Raw genomic sequence first — 22,931 nt, 5'->3', positions numbered from 1 at the left:
ACGACTCACCTCACAGCTGGCTGTGTGGCCCTGCAGAGCAAGGATGAGGAAACTGGGGCAAGCTGGGGCCGTCTTTGGCCTTGAGATGGTCAGGACCACCCGTAACTGCCCACTCTCCCCACTAACACAGCTGAGAAGTTGCAAACTAGTGATGCTGAGATCTCTCGGCCGAGCCTTGTCCTTCAACTCACTGCAAAGTTAATGATCACATCAGCAGCCTACAAGTATTTATACTCGTGGTGTGCCATCCCGAGAACAGTTTCTGCATAGAGTGCTCTCATTTGTTTCCAAAGGGAGTGGCCCTGGCAGGGTATACAGCTAGCCAATTAATGCAGGGACTCTGGGCCTGTTTTATTACATCACTCCATGTGTGCATCTTCGGTGATTCCCCCTTTTACTGGTCCCAGTTCTAAGGAGGCGATGATTTGTCAGCAGGTTGCTCACCACTCGAACTGGAGTCACCAAGGACCTTGCCCGTGTGTGGCCAAGCCACAGCACCTTGCTTTCGGCATCTTGGGAATTTTTTCCACAGCAGGAAGCTGTCTGGTTAATTTCTGTCCATCCTTTCACTTCCAGTGTGCAGCCGGAGTCCAGGAAACGGAGATATTGACCACATGCACTGGAAAAGCCCCAGGTTCCAGAAATCCTGGGATGATGCCAGTGTTCCAGGCAGGCCCCGAGAATGGCGAGCTTGCAGCTTTAGGAAAGGAAGTGCAGGACGGTGAAGGCCTTTGACCCAGAGAGGCCTCTCAGGTGCTTGCGTCACTAACCCCCAGTCAGCATTCAGTGAGCTTGGGCACCTAGCAGGTGAGATTGGGTTCCACCATGGGGAGATTCTTTCCTTCATGATGAGAATTAGAACTTCTTACAGGGAAAGTTATGAGTTCTTGTAATTCCAATTCTTCTAACTGCCTCAAATACAGCATTCCTGAAGGGTATGGAAAAAATAGCATCTACGTTAGAGAAGAACTGAAAAATAAAGCAGGAAGAAAATCACCCTGCATCTTGCCATCCTAACCCATCCTTGCTACCATCATTCATTTGTCCTGTGTTTCTCAAATTAAATTTATCATTAGAGTGTGTTGAGTTCATTTAAAACAGATAAACTAGCAGTCATAGAAAAAGCATGTTTGGAGGTCTTTATTGAGCAGACAAAGGACAAACAGGAGAAAGCAGGAACGAGCTTCAAAATATCAAAACCACCTTTCTTTCAGGCTTCAGCCAGGTAAGCCAGGGTGATGACACTGAGAAGAGACTCACAGTCCCTTCCTTGAGGGTCCATCATAGAGAGGTGTACCTGCAGAGGCAGAAACATGGTGAAGCACTGAAGTACCTGGATCTGAACTACTTGGAAAAAGTGCCCAGGGGAGAGGATAACAGAGGAGGGTTTGGAGGGATGATTAGTAGTTTGCCACCCTGTAATCCCCAATCCTTGTTATTGCTCCCACATAATCTGGCTACACCTGGAACATGTGCATGCAATCAGCTCAGTACTCATATTACATGCCACTTGTGGAATTTTCTAGAATCCCATTTACTTAGCATTACACACCTGATGGAATTTGCTTCAGAAGATGCAGGTATTCCATTACTAACAAACATTTGAGGGAACAGCTTTGGGTACATGGGTAGCGAAGCCTTGGGATGTGTGTGAATTGTCTTGACTTGAGGATGGTGCCCTGGCTGGGCCTGTGAAATGCTCTACGCCCAGGTGAAGAGGGCTTCTCCAATGGCAGCCCCCGGGCAGAGTCCCTGTGACTCACAGTCTTGCTGGCAGTGTGCCTTGGCAAGGAGCCTCCCCCTGAACAGCACAAGTGTGCAGTGCATGGACTTGCCCAGAGGCACACATGCCACCACTTCCTTTAGCTCTTCACCTTCCGGATGGGCACAGAGGTTAAGGCACCTGGAGTCTTGGGCAAGACTGTGGCACTAGATGAATGAATGTATGCATGAATGGATGAATGGATGAATGAATGAATGAATGAATGAATGAATGAATGAATGAATGATACTACCCAGACAGCCTCCGAAGTGCTGGCACAAGATAAGGCATTTGCGTTTTGTACTCCTCCTCTTCATATTCTACTTATGCTACTAAGCTAGGCTTCCAGAACACCAGGTGGCCCCACATGACTCCAGCCCAGCTGCCACTGGTTGTGACAGAGTTGGAGTAAGCAATGACTGTTTCCCCCTGTCCTCTAGGCTTTGAGAGCTTGGCTGGAATTAGACAGCAAGACCCTGGGTTCCAGTGTCAGCTCAATACTGACCTACTATGACCTCAGAGAAACCAGCTCTCCTCTCTGAGCTTGAATTTTTTACAGGATGAAGGCTGCCAACGATAAAGCGAGCATATGAGATACAAGAAAGCACTCTGAGCTATGGAGCAAAGGGCAGCCAAACAAGAATTTGGGATCTTTGCTGTGGATCAGAAAGTAAACAGCTACTTTTTTTTTCGGGGGTAGGAATGCTATAGGTTAAGCCCATGGTCTTTGCTCTGGGCTACATCCCTAGCTCTTCTGTTTCACTTTTTAACATTTTGAAACAGGATATTACAAAGTCACTAAGTGGCCCAGGCTGGGCTCAAATTTGCAGTCCTCGTGCCTCAGCCTCCAGAGTGCTGGGATTACAGGCATGGGCCATACCCCGGCTACCATTTGCCTTTGACAAGACTCACAGGAGGAACATATCCTGTCTTCCCAAGTAGCCTTCTTCAGAGGGCTCAGCAATTCACTGCCAACCCTTCTTTTGGATTCTCAATTCTTCCTCTTTGCAACATTGAATTCATTTTTTAAAATTAAAATAAAATTCACATAATGAAATCAGCCATGTGACTATTTTACAGGATACAATTCAATGACTTCGGGCATAGAGTCATCATCTTCAGTATCCAGAAAAGATAGGTTCCGAGACCTCTGCACACACTGAAATCTGAGGATGATCAAGTCCTTTCTGTAAAATATATGGTATTCACAGATAATCTGTCCACATCTTTCCATTTGGATCATCTCTAGATTACTTACAGTATCTATGGCAGGGTGAATGCTATGCAAATTATCGTCCTACCACATTGTTTAGGAAATGACGACAAGAAGAAAGTGCATGTTCAGTACAGACACAGTTTTCAAAAAAAATATATTTTTGATCTATGCTTGATTGAATCCATGGATGCAGAACTTGTGGAGAGAGAGGAATGAGTGTCTTCAGAACGTTGTGTAATCATCCCTGCTATTTCAATGTTCTCTTCCTTGTCCAGTAGGAAGAGGGAGCCAAAACTCAATGCCAGATTTTGGTGGTGCAAATAGCTTAGGGAGCTCAGCACGGTCGCACAGCAGGCAGCCTAGGAGCTGGGGCAGACCCTGGGCATCTGGGGCCCACAGCGGCGCGCCTGCCGGCTCCAGGGCTGGAGGTCGTCATGGGTTTCCCTCTTGCAATTTTCCCCAGCTTCCTGGGCCTGCTTGAGCATCATCTCCTTGGCTCTGTTCTCCTAACAGGTGACATTCCTCAGCCTCTTGTGATGACAGACATGGCAGGTGAATTCTGCTGGGGAGGAATCAAAGAAGGGCAGGTGGGGACAGGTGCTGGTGGAGGTTCCAAGGCTGTGGTGGAGAAATACCCTCTCCCCTCCACTATGAGTATTTCAGGCACTGCGCCAACAGCAACCAGCCCTAATACCTCTCAGCCTCATTGCCCTGGCCTGACCCTCCATCCAATAAAATCTGTAAGTCTCTAACCCATCCGTGAAGAAGGTTCAGCTCCAGCTGGCCCTTTGGGCTTAACAACTTTCTGCAAAATCCCTTTTCTTCAAAAACAAGAATTAGTATGAAAGCAAGAGACAGGAAAAGGAATATTGTGGGACTGTCCTGCTTCACGGTTGTATATGGTGAGATTTTTGGACTTATGTGCAAACATGAGAAGTATAGAATTCCTTATCCTATTTTTAAAATATAATCTAATTTTTAAATGTTTTTTATCATATTATGTAGGGACTTAAAGTTCAACATATCAATACTTGATGAAAATTACCTGTTCCTTATTATGCCTAAGATGTTTGAAATGCAGTGAGATAGTGAGGTTAAGCTTGATAGCCTAAACCGTTTGATAATAACAATAAGCTTGTCTTCTGGATGGATAGCAACCTAAGTTTGCAGACCAAAATTAGAGAAAAAGGAGGGCTACAAGGAAAGCCAACATTTTGGCCCTAACCTTCTAAGGTCAATTAAGACTCAGGACATATGAGAACTTGTACTGTAACGTCATGTACCTCGGTAGTGTCCCAAATTTTCTGATCAAGAAGATTATGGGGCCAAAGAGGAAAGTGATCGATGGCGTAGAGTGTGCCTAACGAGAGTCACATGGGGAGAAAACACTCTCTCAGGCTTCCACAGAGAGCACATCGGCCAAGCAATGGCCATGACTCATCCACATAGCTGCACTGACAACGGTTCTACAATCTGAGGTACAGGATCTCAGGATAAATCCTGAGGGGATTTCACTGACTTTCTCAGACCAAAAAGCTACAACTCTTGTTGCAGAGGTCCTGCTTTACCTTGGTCTTAACCATCCAGTAGAAAAGTATGAAGATGAAATACAGGAAGTAAAGCCATGCTGTTATGTTGAGCTGTGGGGGACTCAGGTCAATAATTTCTGACATTGCCAGTTAAACAGAAGACCCAATGCTATTATGGGCTACTGGACTCTTTTAGAATATTTTGCTGAGTTTACACACCTATAATATTCAATAACGGAACTTAGAAAAAATAGGGTATACCGATGAATGTCCATTTTGTATCTGTGTATTCAAAGTGGTTAGGATAGATATATAGTTGCATTCTCTTAATGAATAGAATGATTTGTTCTAATGGTGTTTGTAAATAGGATCTCAAGTCCGCATCTTGTACAGCAATTAACCACTAAGAAGAATATATGCAGTGTGTTATTTGTTGAAACTGTACTTCCGATTTGATTCGAAGCTGTCTCATTGCTATCTGTTTATCAATAAAATTTTGACAAAAAAAACAAGAATTAGAGCTAAGGTTTATAGAGTAAGACATTTAATTGCTTCTACTGTTTAATCTACGTAAGAGTAGGTAGATTAAGGGCAGGCATTACTACTAGCCCCATTTTGCAGATGGGAAATTGAGTCTCTGCAAAGTGAAATGACTTGTTTTGCATCACATTCTCAGGGTTAAAATGCCAGAGTCCCAGCTCACAGGCTGGGGTTCTTCTCCCCCCTTCTCCCCTGACTCCTTGGAGAGACAGAGGAGGGGCAGGACCCCCAAGAAGTCTGGATCCCAGACCCACGTTCCCGTACTCATCCCACTGCCTACCTTGGCATCTTCTCTCCCCGACCCTCCTGCGGTAACAATGTTCAGTGATGAGAATAATTTGTAACTACCAGATACTGACTACCTGTTCAACAAACACAGCTGGGCCCTGGGCTTTCCATTCATTTCCTGGTCCATCCTCCATAATGCCACGTAGTAAATATTGTTGTTACCCTGACTTCACAAACAAGAAAACTAAGACTCAAAAAGGATGAGAAGCTGACTGATGTCACTAGCATGTAGGTGACAGAACTGAGGTTGGGTCAAGGGTTGACAGCTAGGGTCCCAAATGAACCCCAGGTGACCCCTGCCTGTGCAACCATTTCACTGCATTACACACTCCCTGGGGGACATAGGAGGGGTGGAGAACTGAGGCCAAGATGAGACCTGAGGCTCATCGGGGCTCCCCTGTTCTGTGCTTGGTGCCAGCTGGGGTAGAGGTCCAGGCAGGCAGACTTGCTCACCCACAGAACCCCCTCATCAACTGTTTCAGGTAACTACTCTTATCTTTCATTTTTAGAAGAAGAATCTGCAGCCCAGAGATGTGATAGGTCTTGTCTGGATCACCCACGCAAGAGACTTGTCTGGGCTGGAATTTGAACTCAGAACTGCCAGCCTCCAAAGGCCTGGTTTGTCCCACGCCATGAACATCTAGGGGCATCTGTCAGGTGAAGACTCAGCCTAATGCTGGCAGGAAGGGCCATCTCAGAGACACAGCCCCCATCCTTGCTCCCAGAATAAGCCCATGGATAAAGGGGAGGAAAATCACCCTCCACTCTGCCAAGGCCCTGCAAGGACAGGAAGACCTTGTCTGTCACACTCACTCCTGTATTTCCACAGTACACTATAGATTTGTGCTTGGTACGTTATCCCAGCTCGTAGCAACTTATGAGGTAAATGTCTTTGTCCCCACTGTGTTGGTGTGGAACTGAGGCTCTGAGACAAGCCTGCTGGCTCATGAACCTGTGGGCCCAAACCTCTCAGCTCAAAGGCCAGGACACTGTCCTCAGTTCTTCCCTGAGGGTAGTGCTGGCTTTGCTGCTCAGATACTGGGGACATGTGGCCTTCAGGTGCTAGGGTACTCTGGAGGCTTAAAGCTTTCAGGTGACAGGGGCACTTAAAGGATGGATTAAAACAGGATAGAGGGATAGAAGAGGACCTCTGACGTCATGTTTGCTGCCAAAGAGTAAAATGACTAATATTTGTTCTTCTGAGCACAGATTCCTTATCTCTTAGCCTCAATCTGGGAAGCTCCAGCTCATCATCCTTAGTACCAGGTGCCCCAAAGGAGAATAAAAGGAGCAACAGGGTCATGGGGCTGGGGGTTTGCAGGGATATCATGCCACATGTCATCAGGCTGGCTAGGAAGATTCCAGAGTGGCTTGGACTGGCTGTAGGAGCCAGAGGCCACAGGTGACTCTGTCAGGGCAGGTTGCCACGGGAGGACGTTTGGCAAAAGTCTCCAAAAATCATGCTGTTTGTCATCACCTTGTGCGGACAGACTGGGCGGCCAGACTGGACTGTGCAGCAATCCCAGCCCGGACGGATCCCAAACCGAACCAGCAAAGACTTCTCTATAGGATTCTCTGAGGAGAAAAGGAAATCATATCTACACAGTGCCGGGCACTGTGTACATAGCAGGCCCCTTCTCGGCAGGCCAGGCCCTGAGAGTACCTCACACCCAAGTCTCCTCACCTGCATGCACCTCAGGGGTGGCCTCTGGTACCACTGCCCTTTTGGATAGTGATGGCTGCTTGTGTATTCTCCCCCGAGGATGTCTTGTTACCTCATCACTGTGGGCTGTCAGTGCTCAGTAGATGTTGGGACCAAAGGTGCTCAATGCAAGGCCTGTATCAGCGTGAACCTGGGCCTCCTTTCAGTCAGACCATCAGTTTCTCAAAGAATGGTTTGGATACCTGAGACAACCCAGAGAGGACTCCAGGTGGTACGTGAAACAATATTTTTCATTTTAATAATTGGGTTATTTATTGATGTGATTACTAAGGCAGTTGACTGGTTGTCTACTTATAGAGAATGATTATTTTAGAAATATCTTTACTTAAGCTTAAAAAGGTCAATTCAAGTAAAATTGTTTAAGTAAATACATGGATGTGTGACAAAAATCATGAGGGTGAGACACAAAGGAAAGCACACTAGAGGACAGACACATCTGCACTTGTGCAGTGACCCATGGCAAGTCACAGGTCCTATCTCACCTTCACTCCACTAACCTGTCAAAGGCAGGTGGTGGGAAGGGGGTTCTAAGGAGCCTCTCACCTCTGATCCCTAATTTACTTAAGTCTTCAGCAGGTCCCCAGCTGGACCGCCTGAGTCATTTGTCATTTGACCACTGGAGGGCATGAGTCACACAAATTCTGGCAGCTGAGAGCTCAGGTCTCCATGCTGTACCCCTTTGAATGACTTGGAGAGACCGAAGTAGAAGGATTTTTATTGGAAATGCCCAGATGAATCCTCCGGGGTGCACAGACCAGGGAGGACCAGGAGAGGCTCAGGCCTTGCTTGCTGAGCCCTTGGCACAGGGCTCATGAAGGTTGGTGTAGGCTGGCCCAGAGCAGGAGGAACCTCGTCTGACTGACAGCCGGTGGTGGGGTTTCAGTCAGAAATTTTCTTTAAGGGCCCGATTCTTGCTGGCTCTCCCTCTCCTGCCCTCTCCTGTGGCTCCATAGATACCTGCTGTTCAAAGTTGATAAGTAATAGCTAAGGTCACACCTGACCAGTCCTGCTGAGTGATGGTTCACGGGGAGAGGATTCAGGTATGAGTTCTGTACCTGGAAGATGTAGGGGACTATGTTAGGGTAGGAGGAAATGATACAAGGAAGGGTAGGCAGCCACCAAGGGTGTTCTATAAGCCAGCTACCAAAGCAAGCAACTGAGGCTGGCCCACTAGGAAACACGGAATGTGAGAGCACAGGGCTCAGAGCAATGCCATCTGGGCTACTCGCCCCAAAATTCCACAGGGTCATTCACTGACTATGGCTGTTCCAGGGGGCATCAAGTCCCCTAAGCCTGCTGTGGACAGACCAGCTCCCTTAATTCTAGAAAAGCTCTCTGGCCCAGTATATAGGCTCTGACAGCTGGAATTCACAAGGTGCCTGGCATGAGGGTTGTGAACAGACATAGATGCTACCAGGGAGTTAGGATTAGGCAAAAGAAAAGTGTAGGTTCACTTCCCCCAGACTCCTGCCTCTGAGAATATTGTATTGTCACCCAACTAGTTCTAACGCCTCCCCCTGCTTAGCATCCGCTCTGTGTCCTGCCCTAAGCAGTTCTTCAGGTAGGGATCTCAGAAGCAATCAATTATCTGGGCTTTACAAGTTGCTCTGCCTTATCCATATTTTGTCTCTGATGCTCTGGGGAGAGACTCTTCCTAACCAGAATGCTCCCCAAAAGAGAAATGCATCTCGGCTCCACTGGCCACTTTGTGTACAAAGATATTCAGTACATCATTGTTTATCTGTGTCAGAAACACCCTCAACGACTAGCATTCAAGAAAGGCACACGCGTCTGAGTTCATGGTGAACTGTCATGCAGTCCAAGAATATGTTGAGAATTTGTTGCAACAAAGAATGTTTATGATATCAATAGAGAAATATCAGGTTATAATACAAAATAATCCCTACCCTGTAAAATTAAGGCATAAGAAAAACTGTTAGGAAAATACTAAAAATAGCAAATACAGTGAAGTTATAAGTGGTTGATCTTCTCTATATTGGCCATGTAGACATATTCATTTTATAATCTGAGAAAAATAAATATTTACTTTTCAAAAATATTTGTCACACATGTAGCTATGCTTATGGGTCACCTTCCCCAAAGGAGAGAGGCCTTGGGTCACATTTTAATGCCAGGAGACAGAGAAAGGACAGCAACACAAGTCCCTGCCAGTCCCGCATTAATTTTATACACGTACAGTGAACATCAGCTGTGAGACACCACGCTTGGTCCTGACCACCCAGAGGCTGACAAAGGCAGACAAACTGGCTCTCTTCTCCCACTGCCAGCAGAAGAGATGGCTGGGCAAGGCCGAGAGCCTGGCTGAAGTGGTACATTTGGGGTCAGAAGCTGCTCCCTCAAAGAGCAGAAACTAGGAGCACAGAGGATGTCAAATGGCCGGCAGGGTTGGTAAGAGCAGAGGTGCTGTCTCTTGGGCCAGAGGCATGGGGCTGGCTTTTGCAGGAAAAAGAGAGAGAGAATGAGAAAAGGGGAAGGGCGGCCTGCCAGCAATCTGGATGGGAAAGCAGGGTGGGCTCAAGGTAACAGTGGGGTCACTTTTAGGTAGAACTGTGATGAGTCTCAGGCCTGTTCCCTAAAATCATCCATAGTCCTTAAAGTAGTTTTTGTGTCTTATTTCACTGATTATAATATTTCTAAAGTTCATCCATTTTGTTCTATGTTTAAGTACATCATTTTTTTTCTTAACCATATTTTATTTTCCTTTCCTTCTTTTTTCCATTCTCTCATCCCAGTTTCTCTTTCCTTTTGAAAGTACTTTATTCTTGGTTTGCTGAATATTGTTCCATTATATGGCTAGACCACATTTTATCTAATCAGTCCTCAGTTGGTGGGCATATGAGTTGTTTCCACTTTCTGGTTAGTGATGAATAATGCTGCTGTGAACCTTTTCATACAAGGTCTTGAGGATACTTTTGGGTGTGCACCTATGAGTGGAATTCCTGAGTGATAGGGAAACCTCATGTTCCGCTTTTGGGGGGAATTTGCAGGCTGTTTTACAAAGTGACTGCACTGTCTTACATCTCCACTGGCAGAGTATGAAGGTTCTAATTGCTACACATCCTTGCCAACACTTACGACTGCTGCTGTTACTGTTGCTGCCTGGTGGGTGTCTTCACTAAGGGACTTCTGTGGGATGAGTGTGTGGTAAGCCAGTGTTTGGATGGATGACTGTGTGGAAGTGGATGCCAGTCTCCTTGAGCCCAAGCTCTGATATTGGACCCAAGAGCTGCTCCCCCGGGTCCTGAGTCAACGAGAGCTACAGCAATCTGCAGATGGGCCTTGACAAAGGTTCCCAACACCCATCTGCTTCAGTGCTGGATGGCTCCAAAACACACAGATAGCTTGGGCTCCTTCTTGTAACTCATGGAAGGTTCTGGAAGAGCTTGAGGTAGGATAAGCTCTATGACTCCTCTGAGCCTGTTCCTCTTCTGTGAAATGTGGGGAATCTGTGACAATAAAAATATTTATGCATAGGAGGTGTTTGGTGGATGGGAGTTTCCTTTTCCAATTTTTTTCTCAGGGATCCATCAGCATCAGCATATGAGACTTGAACCTTGGAGTGGCATTGAGCAGATGGAAGACAGCATCTGATTAGTGCTTGTACAAGTCCAAGGGCAGGGCCCCAGGCAAGCCTCATAAAAGGGATACCAGATTTCAATGTCAGGATGTCAGGCTGGCCTCGCCTGTTGTGCCAATTTTTATAGACAATTAATGGCTACTCAGAGCCTCTCAGCAATAATGAGCTTAGAGTTCTGTACTTTGAGGATCAGTAGGAAAAAGTAGGCATATGTGCCCTGGACAGTTGGCCCCCACCCCTCTTTCTGTCTCTGGTCCAGGACAGTGTCAGGCTAGCTCACCCGTTGTGCAAGGGCAAGAAGAAACACCAAGACAACACTCAAGATTTGGAGGCAGGTTTATTTATGTCAATGGGCACAAATCGGGACCATTCCCAGAATATCAGGCTCTAATCTCTGGTGGTCTAGGGCTTATATGAGATAAGCAAGCAGGAAGCAGAAAGGCAGAATAGTTTGTCAATTGGGGGACTGGCTTATACAATGTACACCATAGTGACCAGCTATGCATCATACTGAGCAGCTATTACTAGGAGACAGGAGAACTGGATCTAAACAAGAACTATTACTTGGACAACTAACAGGTTGAAGTATACTTTGCTGGGGAGGGAGCTTTTCTTTTACAATAGGACTTGTTAGCTGAGCAGTTCAAAGGTCAAGAGGGCAAAAGAGACCTTTTTAAATAAGTTGGCTGAGGAGGGTGACAGGTTTTCTTGCTGGCTTTGCCCATCCTGTGGGCTACACCGAGAACCAAGCATCTCTCTGGTGTATGGAGAACCCAGTTGTCACTAACTGCCTAGCAAGGTCATGGGGGGGAGGATGGGATTCTCAGTGTGACTTGGTTTCCTTTATGTAACTTGGAGACCATGGTACATACCATCACTCACAAGACTGTTGCATAAGTTTCCAGGCGACCTCATGGATCTAAATTGAGAAGGGCAAGAAGGGACTAGATGGCTTCTATTTTCCCAGAAGAGAAAACTGGAGCAAGCATTGGGTTGGAAGAGGTGGAGAAAAACCACAGAAACTCAAGCAGCCTTGTGACTGCAACTTTGTCCCAGGTCCCTGCTGCACTTTTAGCTCCATATTCACTGTTTTGTCTTCAGCACTTAACTCCCATTTGGAGGGACTCTTTCAAGAAGCATCACCACATCCACCATGGACCAGCTGGATCTGACCAGCCATTAGAGAGAATGGATACATGACCATAGGGCAGCCAGTGGCCTTGGGTGGCCTGGTAGACGCTGTTTCCAGAGATTTGAGTGGAGGCAAAGAGAAAGGTAGTGGTTAATAGTGGAGTTGACATTCAAAGACCCCCAAAAAAGAGAAAGGGAGGGTGGAGGCCACCTAACTGAAGTCAGGTGTAAGCAGGTGCCTTGTGGGTTGGTGGCAGAAGACAGGCTGTGGGGATGGGGCTTGAGGACATGCCCTCAGTCAGGTAGCTCCAGCCAGGCAAGGTGAAGACAATCCAAGTGCTGGATCTCACTCTTTTGGTTCCCACTCTGCAAGTCTTGTGACCCCAGGCCACAGATGCAGCTTCCTTATTACCTAGAATATTTTGGCAATAAACTCTCTGGTGTGAGGGGTGTAGCATTTTGGCAGTTCCCTTAAGGAGCATATCACAGGTGTTGCTACTTTATTGAGGAAGTCTCCCAGTTCACAGCAGAATGAAAGCAAATGGTTTACTGGGATTGAGGAAGAAGAGGGGCTCAGGCTATGATAAGGTTGAGGCTGGAAAGTACCTTGAAAGAAAATTTGCGGGGCTTCCGTGAAAGCAGGGAGCTTTTCTAAATTTATCTGGAAACTCAACTGTTTGCAGCCAAACCATTCACAGCCTTATACTGCCTTTAACAAACAACCAGCTTTGTGATCTTGAGTACATCTGTCCTGTGTGGAGTACGGAGGCATGGGCCCTCTCATGTGCAGAGGTGGTCAAAGCCCTCACATGCACTCACAGCTTACCTGTCTGAAAGCTGAAGCAAGAGGCTCAATGCCCACTCTATCAGCCATGCACTAGGTCTGCATGTTGTCTGCACACTCCTGATCTGTTGTATCTCAGGGCCAGGAGCTTGATGGTCAGCAGGTCGGGAGGGTTCCAGGGGAGCTAGTGCCTGAATAAGGGTTTGGTTTTTTTAATTAATATTAACTACTTTTTTCAGTGTAATTCCATGAGTTTGGATATTTGTGTAGGCTCAAGTAACCATCACTGTACACAGGTTACAGGACAGTTCCAATTTCCCCCAAAACTATCTCATGCCCCTTGGTAGTCACACCCTACCCCCAGCCCCAACTCCTGGCAGCCACTGATATAGGCTTCAACCTTATAATTTTCCCCTTGCTAGATAGTTATATAAGTGAAATCATACAGTGCAACATTTGAGACAACCCCTTCTACCCAGTGCAATGCCTTTGAGATGGCAGGTGAGGAATTCATTTCATTTCACTGCTGAAAGGCATCTTCTGTATGGATGACATTCAGTTTAGTTATTCATCCACTGACAGATATAGGAATGACTTCCAACTTGGGACAATTAGTAAAAGCTGCTAAACCTTCACATACTGGTTTTTGCATGGATAGAAATTTTATTTCTCCAGGTGTCTTAGTTACTTTTCTCTCATTGCTGGGACAAAATACCCAACACCCATGATTGAGAAAGGAAAGGTTTATTTAACTCATGGTTAGTGGAGGTTTCAGTCCACGCTCAGCCAGCTCCAAGGCAGAGAGGCACATGGCAGAAGGCAACCGTCCATGGCCCCAGAGGAAAAAAGCAAAGCTCAAAGGGAGGAGCAGCAGCTGCAGCAATTAGACAGCCTCTCTCCCCTCCTTACATTTGAATGCAGATTATCTGCCCCAGGGCAAGTGTAGGACTCACACCCATCACCTCAGCACTGGATCCAGAATCAGTCACAAACTACAGAAGCTGCCCCATGACAGCATGAGGCTTTGAGGGAACAACTAGACACAAACCAGAACACCAGGTTAGACACCTAGGATTAGAACTATAGGCTTGTGTGTGTAGCTACCAGCAGACTTTCCCAGAATGGTTGCACCAGGTCTCTTGCCTGCCAGCAATGTGTGAGAGGTGACAAATCTTGAGGTTGTCAGGTTTTTATTTGGCTATTCCACAAGGTGTGTGCTGGTATCTCATTGTAGTTTTGCACTTTTTTTTTTTTTTTCTGTATTTAGGACAGGGTCTACAGGGTCTCACTATGTAGATTGACTTGTAGTGAGTCTCCTGTTTTCAGCTTCCCAACCTCTGGGATTACAGGTGTGCACCACCATGCCCAGTCTCAATTGCCATCTCAGCAGGCCCTGCGGGCAGGGCCAGCACAGCACGCTGGAGATCAAACCCAGCTGCTGCACTCTGCCTAAGCAGGTGCTTTAGTACGCTGAGCTATCAGGCCTGCCCTTCATTGTGGTTTTGCATTTATTTAAGGACAAGTCATGTGTTAATTTGCCATCTGTACATCTTCTTTGGTGAAGGGTTGGTTTCAGTCTTTTGTTCATTGCTTAAGTTAGTTGTTCATCTTCCTGTTGAGTCTTGCAGATTCTTTAAATAGTCCGCATGTGAATTTTTGTCAGATATATGGTTTGCAAATATCCTTTTCCAGTCTTTTCAGTTTTTGAGTAAAGTGTCTCTCGCAAGGGAAAAGTGTTAAATTTTAATGAAGTACAACTCGTCAATTTCATTTTTTTAATGGCTCATTGAGCATGATTTTGTAGAACACATTCACCAGGCTAAGCGGAGAAAGAGAGCTCTAGACAAAGGGAACAGAGTGTGCAAAGATCCAGAATCAGAAAAGCAGGCTGGGGTTGGAAATTGTAAATTGTCCGGTATTGCTGAAGAGGAACATAAACATGTGTGTGGGCGTGGGCGTGTGCATGCGTGCGTGTGCATGCATGCATGTGTGTAGGGCCAGGGAAAGGGAGGAAATTATAGCAGGAACCAAATCACAAGCCTCTTGGCTGCTCTGCCAAGGAGTGTGGACCTTTCATCCCACAGGCGAGGGAACTACCAAAGGTCCTTGTAACTGCTTATTTTCATACTGGTTAATTTTTTATCACAAGAAGTGCATATAATTTATTATAGAAAAATAAAGGCCAACCAAAAGATGATTAAAGACCTATATAATTGTACCACCTAAAGGGCAGTTACACTATTAACTTGGCTGGTTCTTCTATTCATATACACACAGGCATAAGTTTTTTTCACCAAAAAAAATGAAATCATCCCCCATACACACTATTTTGTGACATATTTTTGTTCATTCTTAATAAATAAGACACATATACAATTTTCCATGTCATTATTCTTTTCCTGTGGTTTTTTTTTCAGATTAATTTTTTCCTTTATTTTATTTTATTTATTTGGTACAGGGTCTCGCTACACAGCCCAGACTCTAGTGATGCTCCTATCTCAGCCTCCCTGGCACTGGCATTACAGGTGTGTGCCATCATGCCCAGTTTTGGTGGCCAGTGCAGCTTCTGGGGCCTGCACAGCATGTGGTGCTGGGGATCAAACCTCTGTCCTTGTGTTTGCCAGGCAGACACTTAGACCCCCAAGCTATCTTCCCAGCCCCCTCTAATATATACTCTAATATATATATATATATATATATTTGTCTTTTAGGAAAGGGTCTACAAGATGTTCAGGGTTTCACTACTAAATTAGACTGGTAGTGATCTGCCTGTTTACAGCCTCCCAAGAGCTGGGATTACAGGCGCATGCCACCATGCCCACTCTCAACTGCTGTCTCAGCATGCCCCTGGGGCAGGGCTGGCATTACAAGCTGGGAGATCAAACCCCAGTCCCCTGTGCCTGCTTGCAGACTCTTCAATCTGCTGAGCTATTTGGCCGGCCCTATATTTTTAATGTAGTATTTCATGCATTCTAATTAAAGTGTGTTACATGAAAAGCATAATTACTGCACTCCCTTCCTCAGGGTAAGAACACAACTACAACCTTGGCTCACGCAAGTGTGCTGGCTGGCCCCTGTTCATTGTATGTATTAACTCTTGTGTCTCAGAACAGTCTTCTGAGGAAGGGATATTATTGTTTCAAAGTTTTTATGAGAAAAGTTGCAGGGAAGTTAACCAGGTTACCAAAGGTCACACAGGTCATGAGAGGCAAAGTTGCACAGCAATTCTTGGAGATGGGGCCAGCAGGACTTGCTGATGGGTAGACACAGAGCAGAGGTGACTCGCAGTTTCTGCCTGCTGTGATTGATAGGCAGGGTTGCCTCTTACTGAGCTGGGAAGATAGGAGAAAGAATTGATGTAGGTTAAGATTGAGAATTCAACATTGTTTGTGTTAAGGTTGTGAGAACGAGGGCCTTGATCTAAGGGAATGAACGGGGGCAGCATGAATAACTGCATGGCCCGATGATGGGCCTTCAGGCAAGGCATTTACAGCACAGCACAGACAGCACTGGCCCATCACGTCAGGGAACTCATAAAGCTGAAGTACAGCATCCAAAAGGTTTGAGTTGCCTACAACAGGCTAGAGCAGAGATTTGGGTCAGGTTGTTTTCAATAATATTTGTCAAGTTCCCAGCACTGCTTCATTTGCAAGTGGTTGCCCCATCTCTCTTGGGAAGGTACCCATAAACCTGGGTGCAGGGCTTGGGTGGAAGCTATGCCCAGAGCCGGGGCCTGCCCCTCAACAGCCTGCTAAAAACAAGGTGCATTTCTCAGCCATCAAGACAAGAGGGAGGTGGAGGAACAAGGACATTTCAAGCTTCATCAGGAGACAAAGGGCTTTTCATCATTTAATTAAAATGCCCATCAAAGACCTCAGAAGACAGAGGTTACCTGAGGTGAAATAAAAATAGTTGGAGTGAACAGATTACAATTTAATTTCATTCCCAGGGCATCTATGAAGTTTTAATATTAGAGAAACTTAATCCATCACTAAAGCTCCATCTGTCCTGCCTTATCAGGGACATTTCTGAAGATGTTCACCTCCTGTTTGAGAGGCTTGGAGAGCACGGTCCTTTTGTTTCTTGATGACAGGAAAGTGATTAGGGGTGAAGGTGGCTGGTCTATGGCAGGCGCTTAATGTGTGTGAAAAGAAAGGAGGGAAAGTAGGAAAGGAAGGGAGGGAAGCGAGAAGGGAGGAAAGAAGGAAAGAAGTGAGAAGACATGCCTTTCTTTAAACTTTGGGTTTAAAATTTGCCCAATCTTGGGAGTGAACCTGGAGGCCTCTGCAGAGGTGAATCTTTGCATGAACAATTCCTCTTCCAGACAGCCTGTGACCTGCTCCCCTCTCCCTCAAATCTTCATTTACATGTTAGTTCCTCATTGAGGCCATCCTACCACCCCTATTCAAAACCCCCAGCCCTTCCCCAGTCCTTCTGATTTCCCTTTCTCTGCTTATCTATCTTCCTTGGAGCTTAGCTTCGCATCATATTTTACTTACTTATTTCTTCATTATCTGATTCCCCCCACTAGAATGAGATTCCCACAGATTTCTGTCTGCTTTGCTCATTCAAGTGCATCCGGTGCTCAGCATATGCTGTGATTTGGGTCTAGTCTCCCCCCAAAGCCTCATACAATCATGCGGTGGACTTCTAGAGTTGGTGATTAATTCACAATCCAGTGCTGGGATTACAGGTGTGAGTGCTTCTGGGATTATGGGTGTGAGTGCTCCACCCAGCCTGGGGCAGATAGCCTGAATGTAACACGAGGGAGACAGATTTGCTTTCTGCTGCTGCTGTTGTTGCCACTGCTGCTGCCTTTTTCCTCTTATTGTTTTACAGTTTTCCACCACCATGAACTGCTGCCCTCTGCCATATGCCACTCTGGGTTGGAGCCAGCTGAGTTCGGACCAAAATCTCCACAAACTGTTAGCTAAATAAACCTTTCCTGCCTTAGTTTTGGGTGTTGGGTATTTTGTCCCAGCAATGAGAGAGAAGTAACCAAGACAGTATAGTACCTTAACATGCTTTGGTAAGTACTTTGGGATGAATGCATTGATTAATATGGCAGACAAGAAACTATCATATTAATTTTTAATTGCAATCAATATTGTCATTGGAAAAGAGTGAACCCCCAGGATTCTCCTTGGTTAGTGGAGTCCAGAGATCCAAAGTTGTCTTACGCCAAGAAAGGGCTGTCCTTCAGACCTGAGGTGCTCAGGAATAAGTCATGAGTCTGAGAATAAAATACTCTTTTAGCATCAACTATCACCTTTGACTCAGGGGTCACCAGCCAAGTCTAAGACACATACACGGTGCTGCTTCACAAGCGGTGAGAAGTCACAAACAGTTCTGCTCAGGATGGCCTTAGGAGAAATCATTGCAACGTGTGCAGGAGTGACTTTCTGTCCCTTGCAAATGCCAAAGTGGTTACCAGGGCTCATGTAGCCACCGAGAAGGCCTAGGGGAACAGCCCAGGAAATAACTGGACAGAAGATATCTGCCTGGAAAATATTAGTCTTCAGTCTGGCGTCTGTAAAACCTGAGCCTTTCTCTTTCATTGGTAGAAATAAACAGTTCTGGGGCCCAAAATATACAGGACTTTCCCCAGTTACTGTTGCCACCAGCACCACCTTGCTTAAGTCTTTCATGGCTGAGATCCTACTTTCCACCCGAAATATAAATGTGGTCTGGACAAAATGAAAAGTACTAAAAACATTTAAACATGCAAAGCAGAGTTCTTTTCTTCACTGTTTCTTGGAAATCTCCAGCTTTTCTAGAAACGGCACAAGTCTTGGCTTGGAGTCATAGCCTTCAGAGTGACACCCGGGAGCCAGAGAATTTCAGTTAGAAAAAACCAACTTTCTGTTTTCAGATGCTCTTTCACCTTGTAGCTGTTAATTCCATGTTATCCCAGCCCAGGGGACTTGTACCCTCACTTCATCTCTGTCTCCCAGGTTTAAAAATTGGGATAACCTCTCTGGCTTTAAATGCATGACGTGTGTCCACATTTCTTCTATAAACTAGAGTTCCTTGGCTTGGGGTATTGTTCAATTGACAGAGTAGCTATTTAGCACGTGCAAGGCCCTGAGTAATTAGATTTCCCTACAAAATTTGATCCCTACCTTACACCAAACATAAAAATTAACTCAAGTTACATCATAAACTCAGATATAAAAGATAAAACAAGAAAATCTTATAAGGGAAATGAGGAAATATCTTCGTATACTTGGGATATGCCAAGATTTCTTTTCTCTTTCTTTCTTTCTTTCTTTCTTTCTTTCTTTTTCTTTTTTCTTTGCTTTTTCATTTTTCTTTTTTTGTCTTTGAGACAGGGTCTTGCTATGCTGTTCAGGCTGGCCTTGAGCTCACGTTGCTGCTCAGGCTGGTCTCAGACTTATAATAATCCTCCTGCCTCAGCCTCCTGAGTGCTGGGATTACAAGAGTACACCACCATACCAGGCCTAGGCCAAGATTTCTTAGAACACAAGAGCACTAACCATAAAAGACAAGACTGATACACTGAACTTTCTTAAAATTGAAAACCTCATCACAAGACCTTATTAAGAAAGTTAAGGGCTGTCTGAAGACCCGTCGCTATCATGGATGACACAGTAACTATCCGAACCTGGAAGTTCATGACAAACCAACTTCTTTAAAGGAAACAAATGTCATTGGTGTCCTTCAACCTGGGAAAGCAACAGTACCTAAGACAGAAATTAGGGAAAAAACCTTGCCAAAATGTACAAGACCACACCAGATGTCATTTTTGTGTTTAGATTCAGAATCCATTTTGATGGTGGCAAGATGACTGGCTTTGGCACAATTTACGATTGCCTGAATTAGGGGATGAAAAATGAGCCCAAACATAGACTTGCAAGACTCAGCCTGTATGAGAAGAAAACGACCTCAAGAAAACAGTGGAAGGAATGCAAGAACAGAATGAAGAAAGTCAGGGGCAGCACAAAGGCTAACCTTAGTGCTGGCAAAATGCTGAAGGAGTAGAGATTCTGCAGTGCTTGTCTGAAGTGACTGTGACTTTTTTCATAAGAGGATTTAATAAACTGTAAAACCTTAAAAAAGAAAGAAAGGATGGAAGGAAGGAAGGAAGGAAGGAAGGAAGGAAGGAAGGAAGGAAGGAAGGAAGAAAGAGATAAAGAAAAAATGTTCAATGAGGATATTTGCATATTTATATCTAACAAAAGATATGTGTCCAAAATACATGTACTGAATTCCTGTAAACCGACAAGGAAAAGAAAAAGCAATTCAATCTTTTGAAGTAGTTAAAAAAAAAAATTTGGCTGAAATGCAAGGGCCTGAGTTCAATCCTCAATTCAAAAAAAAAAAAAATCTTTAACAAAAAATAAAAAATTTGGCTTTACAGAAGAGAACATCCAACTGTCCAATGAGAATCTGAAAGTGTTTGTCATCAGTTGTCAGGAAAATGAAACATCACCATATCCCTACCCAAATGGCTAGAGCTAAAACTGACAGCCCCAAGAATTATAGAGAATCTAGACTGGCTTCACTGGTAACCCGTGAATCAGTACAACCATGTCAGAACCACCGGCACTACTTACGCATGTCTTCCTTATGGCCTACCCATAATGCTCCTCTGCTCCAATGAATGAGTGCAAATATTCGCAAAAACACATAGGGGCCCCGGTCACTGAATTCAAGAGTGAAAATAGCTCAGATGCTTGCAACAGGACAAAAATTAACTAAATGCATCTGTTCATGTAGATATTACCTGGCAAAGATCATAGAACTATTACCCAACATAGATCATAACTCAGGGCCAACCTGTAGCCTATTTCTCATCTGTGGGTTATTCTACTGCTACAGTCAAAAACAGAGGCAAAGGGCAGGGATACAGCTCAGTGGCACAGCACCTTCCTGGCAAGTGCAAGGTGCTGTGTTCAATTCCTGGTACCAAAAAAAAAAAAAAAAAAAAAGAGGCAGATATATTTATTATCTTGTCCTTTGGAAAAACCATTTGCTGACTCTCTAGTATACTGCAATGAAAATATGGACTCTGTACTTTATACAAAGCTATAGATGAATCAACAGACATCATGAAGAGGCCAAAGAGTACACTTATATGAGTCTGTTTGCATAAAGTTTAAAAATAGACAAAAGTATTTGGTGGCGATAGAAGTCAAGAGAGCAGCTACCCCTGGGCATACGAAGAAGGCACCTGAGACCTATACTCTACATTCTGATAGAGGTGGTGGTTCTGTAGGAGTGTAATTATGAAAAAAATCCATCGACCTATACAATTAGATTCATGTACTTTATATCCTATAACTTCCACTTCCATTTTTAAAAGAGAAACATATGCTGGCCTTTTAAAGCACAGCCTGTTATATGAAAGTAGAATGAAACAACTTCTTCCTTCATTCCTGAGGTTTCTTCATCCCCCAAGTATGGGCACAGCTGCTCCCTGGCCTCTTTGCAAAGAGAACATCCTATCTGATGGCTTTCCTATCTGATGGCTTTGCAAAGAGAACATCCCCAGGCCACCACACTTAGTACCATTTGACCTCTGTCAATCTGCTTCCTAATACTTGAATCTGTCTGTTGGTATCAAAGACACAACCTTGCACATCTGGTCCTCCAACTTTAGTGCATGAATATTCTTGGAGCTTGCTAGCAGCACTGGTGCCTGCTTTCCCATCTGCTAATTTATCTCAAGTCCAGGGTGGGATTAAGGGAACCGCATTGCCGACAAGCCCTACAGTGATTCTAGCAGGTCATCCAGAGGGTAAGCTTAGAGAACTGCTGCTCTGCTGAAGTAGGGGTGGTGGATTTGCAAAGGGAAGCATTAAGGGAAGAGAATTGCTCTGGATAAAAAGGGAAGACAGAGCACCATGGGAAGACGCAATGAGCAAAGGGAAAGAGGTATGTATGGGACTCAGGGAAATGAAGCAGGCTTTATAGCAGTAGGCTGTATGGTGTGGATGAAAAACCTCTTCCCATCTTTCCGAAGAGGTTTTGGTGGAGCAGCCATCTGCTGAGTAAGCTCTGAGACTGGCCACTTCCGGGTCTGTTGGCATCTAGGCCCAGCTCTCAGAGTGAGAACAGTGACTGTGTCTGGAGATTCTGCTCCATGCAGACAGGAATACTATACATGCATTGTCCTTTTAGTCACTGGCTTCCACTGTTCCCATCAGACCTGTTGCTTTTCTTCATAAGAACCATGTTCCAAGCTGCCTTACCCACCTTTGGGAATAGTGTGTGTAGGTTTCTAAGCCTGCAGCCAGGTGCCTAAGCCAGACCATGTAACATGGCCAGAAGAGATTTATGGGATAGACTATATTTGATAAATCCATAAAGTTCACTGCAGCTGTTACAAAGAACAAATCTATATTTATGTACTGTGCTGGAATAACTTCCAGGGTAGATTTTTAAGTGTAAAAAGCATGGTACATATATTAGTACCATTGGATTTATAAAAAGTTGGGGGAGACTGCTAATACCCATACACTATATGTTTTATGCATCAAATCTGTCAGGAAGAAATACACACTCAGTGGCCAGGGTCCAATCCATAGCAGGCTGTGCCAGCCCTACCCCTGGGGTGTACTGAGATGGTGATTGAAACTGGGCATGTTGGCACGCACCTGTAATCCCAGCTCTTGGGAGGCTTAACACAGGTGGGTCACTACAAGTCCAAACTATGTAGTGAGACCCTTTAGACCCTGTACTAAATACAAAGAGAGCAAGCGAGCAAGCGAGGGAAATTGGCATGGGAGCAAATATAAGCCTCAAGTGAGTGAATGAGGGTGTGTGTGTGTGTGTGTGTGTGTGTGTGTGTGTGTGTGTGTGTATGGTGTGGTGCTGGAAATTGAACTCAGAGTTTTGTTCATGTTAAGCAAGCATTGTACCACTGAGACACATCCCAGCCCTTATTAAAAGTTATTCTTAGACGGAGTCTCACTAAGTTGCCCAATCTGGCCTCCAGCTTGGGATCCTCCTGCACTTAATAACTGGGATTACAGGTGTACACTGTCATGCCTGGCTAAAAGTGAGACTTAATTTTTATCCTGTAATCCATGCTATCATTTGATTTTTTAACATGTATAAATTTTATCTATTAAAAACATGTAAGCTCAAGATGGAAAGGATGAGAGAGAGGAAAGGATAGAGTCAACAGGGGATTATTAGGTAGGCACTGGTTCTCCAGAAGCCAGGTTACAACTGAGTCCTGCCAAGCAAGAAGCAAGCCTGGCCCCTAGCACTTCCTGAGCTGGCCAAAGCATGATGCCCAGGCAATAGGCCAAGTCTTCTCACAGTGCTAAGACTTCCCCCTCCATTGTCCCACCCACTGCTTCTGGTAGTAGAGAGTGCTGTCTTCAAGTTG

The sequence above is a fragment of the Octodon degus genome, unplaced genomic scaffold (assembly GCF_000260255.1).
Source record: "Octodon degus isolate 3935 unplaced genomic scaffold, OctDeg1.0 scaffold00072, whole genome shotgun sequence".
NCBI lineage: Eukaryota > Metazoa > Chordata > Mammalia > Rodentia > Octodontidae > Octodon > Octodon degus.
The sequence above is the reverse complement of the archived record's forward strand: the minus strand, read 5'-3'. Positions refer to the sequence as shown.